Genomic DNA, 3,978 nt, shown 5'->3' on the forward strand with positions numbered 1-3,978 from the left:
GTAGCCTAAAAATTCTCTTTTTCCGGTTCCTTCGTGGAATCATTGGGATGCTCACTTGAGGTCGATTTGAAGCTATTAGGAAGAACGCGGTAAGATCGTTTGGGATGAAAGTGGATTGTGAAAGCTAGTTCCTATGCTTAGCATATTTATGTTTCAATCAACCTTGGGTATCTTGGAACGTGCACTCCCTTACTTGTTTAGAAAGATTTGCATCCACTTGTGCTTGTACATTTGCAAAAGTCCTTTCATGAACATTTGTTTGCTTTTCTTGTATTTTGTTTTCTTTTTCATGCTTTGCCTTGATTGTATTATTATGAGAGTTATGGGTCAAACTCTTAGGATACCCTTACGAGACCTCACTCGTCCTCATAGGCGACTTTGGGGTTTAAAGGGCTTGTTGTAGCTAAAAACAACCGTGATTCCTACGACAGTGAGTTAGTGTATATTCTCATCTCGTCTCTTGTTTAGTTTGTTTTAATAAGCTCGTCATTTTCACTCCCTTGGTTTTGTTTTGCTCGAGGACGAGCAAAAGGTAAGCTTGGGGGTATTTGATGTGTGTCATAAATGGCACACATTTGATGAGCATTTAGGTCCTTTTTGTCCTCTTTTCATTGCTTTCTTGCTTAATAAGTGCTTAGTTTTATGCTTTGTTGCTTAGTTTTACCTTTCTTCTCTTATTTGTAGCTTTTGTGCTTTTCGTTGGTTTTCTAGTCTTTTCTTCTTTATTTGCTCTATTTTCGTGGTTGTAGGTATTGGACGAGGTTCGGGTCTTGATTTTGGTGATCCACTATGGTGGAAGAAGCTTTAGGATCAAGTTCATGGAGTTTGGGAAGCTCAAGATGCAAAGAAGTGGAAGTTCCAAGTCTTGGCTCTTCTCTTGTGCTTCCTTCAAAGGAAGTGTGTGCCCTCAATATTAAGCCTTAGCTACTGCCTACCTTGTCCTTCATCACCATCATAAATCATGTGTGCACCCCTTGAGCTTGAAGAGTTGAAGATTCGAAGAAACCCAGCTGAGTGCGGCCGCACGCGCAGAATGTGCGGGCGCACACGAGGGATGTGCGGCCGCACACCATGGTTGTGCGGGCGCACATCATGGTTGTGCGGGCGCACATCCCCTGTTGTGTGGCCGCACCAACGTGGGTCTTTTCCGATCGAATTTTGGCGATTTTCTCTCTCTTCTTATACCTATTTGAACCCAATTTTTGTAAGAAATTTTAATAAGAGAATTAGATCATATTCTTAGCTTAGTTGAGAGCTTCTCTCTCTAGATTTAGGGGTTAATTTTAGGAGTAGATTTTAGAGAGAGAAAGTGAGGAATTTCAATGGTGATTGAGAGATTGAAGATTCAAATGTGACAATTGTATTGGAGATTTACTCTATCATCAATGAGCATTTCTAAACTCTATCTCATTTATTGCTTTGTTTAATATTCATTGTTTTGATTGTTGTTTTGATTGGATTTTTGATGAATTGATGATTGATTTTGGATATTCATGTTTGTATTGGTAGAATTGATGATAATGTTTGAGTAGTTGTTTGGTTAGGGATTTGGTGAAGCTTATGATGTATTGAAATGATGTAAATTGGGGATAATTGATGGAGTTGATGATGTGATTAAACTCGGTTGATTGATCATGTGCATGTGTGTGATTAATTAGAGAGTAGCTAACTTTGATTATTGCACTAGATTGCATTGTAAGTTCACATTGATACGGACCATTGATTTGTGGCTTGCATTTACACGATTGAGGTGTCTTGTGATTTTTCCTAGTTAGAGTTTATCGTAGTTGACGCTAGTTAGACCTCTAGGAGAATAGCTTGGCATGCTCTTTTGGTTGCATGATATTTTCCCTCACATTGCTTGACTTAGTCGACTTTCCATTCCAATTTGCATCGTTCATTGCCATTATTTGCGGATCCTAACCCCTAGCTCTTATATTAGGTTGGTTTCCTCGTTTTAGTAGTTGTTAGAGCCACCTTTTATCTCTTGTCTTCGACCTAGCTTAGGCATAAAATTGGAAGCATTTAGGCATTACCGTTCCTTTGGGTTCGACCCTTGACTTACCTCTATACTTGTATTTAGGTTTGTTAAGTGTTTATAAATTTTGTTTGGCTTAGGGAGAATTAGCCCAACGACCTAGTTTTCCCCACGTCAAGGTCGTTTTGAAAAAAGGCACTAAAGCACTCCCCTAGGTTCACCGGTTCCACCAAATTGCAATCTCTCTTACCGCTCAAAATTTCCTTAAGAAACCTAGCATAGTTTGGCATTTGTTCTACAACATCGGTAAAAGGAAGAGTAAGATGAAGTTGATTAAGCATGTCGATTAATTTCCCAAATTGCTCATCCAATTTATGCCTATTGTGCTTTTAGGGTTAAGGAAGTCTAGGTTTGTAAACCTCATCTTGCTTCCGCTCTTTCTCCTTAGGCTTATCATTGGAATCCTCACTCATCTTGCTAGGCTCTTCATTCTTATTCTCTTCACTCGAATCATTCTCCTTTTCACTCTCCTTACTCTTCCTAGGAGCACTCTCTTTAAGGACCTTACCACTCCTAGTGGTCATAGCACACATCGGTTCCCTAGAATCAACTTCTTGTGAGGGTAAAGGAGATGGACTAGCACAATCTTTCAAAGGGTTGGCTAGTTGAACAATTTGGTTCTCAAGCATCTTTCCATGAGTAAATAGGACCTCAAACATTTTGTTACAAGACAATGTGAATTCATTCAACATCTTAGATTGATCCATCATGAAATTTTCTAGCCTATTCAATTGGGATTGTTGAGTAAAGAAATCATCACCTTGACTTTGAGTCTTTGGAGTAATTTTGGGTGGGGTATCTCTTTGAACATCATTTTGAAAATTTCCCCTACCTTGATTACTCCAATTACCCTTACCAAAATTTTGGCCGGAATTTTAATTATGGTTACCATAACCTTGGTTATGATCCCCATATTCTTGGCCATAGCTTTGATCATTACAACTAAAGTTGTTATGGTTACCACAAAATTCTTGGGTCACACGGTTACCATTACCACTCTTTTGGTTGTAATTATCGTAGCTCACATTATTGTGATAATTCCTATTTTCAACAATCTTTTGAGCATTAAATCTAGGTCCAAAATCATTATTATCATCACAATTCACATGCACATTCTCATATCCATCATATCTATCACAAGGAACATTGGAGCAATTAGAAGCATCATGATCATTCTTTCCACACATATCACAAACCAAGCATTCTCTAATCATGCAACAAGAAGCAAAAGGAGGGTTAGAGTAAGAAGATGTACCTCTCCCCTTAAATTGGGAGGGAAGACTAGAAGCTTGTGAAAGACTCTCGAGCTTGTTCTTGAGAGAATTCACCTCCTTTCCTAACTCCGAGACCATTGTGGACAATTTGTTGATGACATAAGATTGATCGGTTGAGCAACTTGTGCTTGCCGATTCCCTCTCTACATCATGCCAATCCATGTAATTCCTTACCACATCATCTATTACATCCACAACCTCTTCTTCCGTCTTGTTCATGATTGGCCCTCCGGCTCCGGCATCTAGGCTCGATCTACCTTGAAAGCTCAAACCACTATAGAAGATTTGGATCACTTGGTATGTTGGAATCCCGTGGTGAGGACATTCCCTTTGGTAGTCCTTGTACCTCTCCCATGCTTCATAGAGATTCTCTCTAGGCAATTACTTAAAACTTTGGATTAAAGCTCTAGCCTCCACCGTCTTCTTTGGTGGGTAGAAACGGGACAAGAAAGCTTTTGTGACTTCATCCCATGTCTTCAAGGAATTGGGCTTCACTTCTTTGTCTAGCTATTCCAAAGATCTTCCTACGAGAGAGAAAGGGAAAAACTTAAGGCGGATAAACTCTTGAGAAACTCCATTGACATTGATAGTGTTGCAATATTTTTCAAACTCCTTAAGATGGTTCAATGGGCTCTCATTCTTTGCCCCACTATATTGTCTCCTCTC

At 39.4% G+C, this 3,978-nt stretch overlaps 1 non-coding gene across 1 annotated transcript; it reads left to right on the plus strand.

Moving 5' to 3' along the window:
- The first annotated feature begins 3,619 nt into the window (after positions 1-3,619).
- On the plus strand, positions 3,620-3,725 carry LOC145609850 (small nucleolar RNA R71). The gene has a single exon (XR_014106129.1). It is a non-coding gene; the product is annotated as a small nucleolar RNA R71 (small nucleolar RNA).
- Positions 3,726-3,978: the final 253 nt, after the last annotated feature.

Source organism: Chenopodium album, chromosome 23 (genome assembly GCF_948465745.1).
Source record: "Chenopodium album chromosome 23, dcCheAlbu1.1, whole genome shotgun sequence".
Lineage (NCBI taxonomy): Eukaryota > Viridiplantae > Streptophyta > Magnoliopsida > Caryophyllales > Amaranthaceae > Chenopodium > Chenopodium album.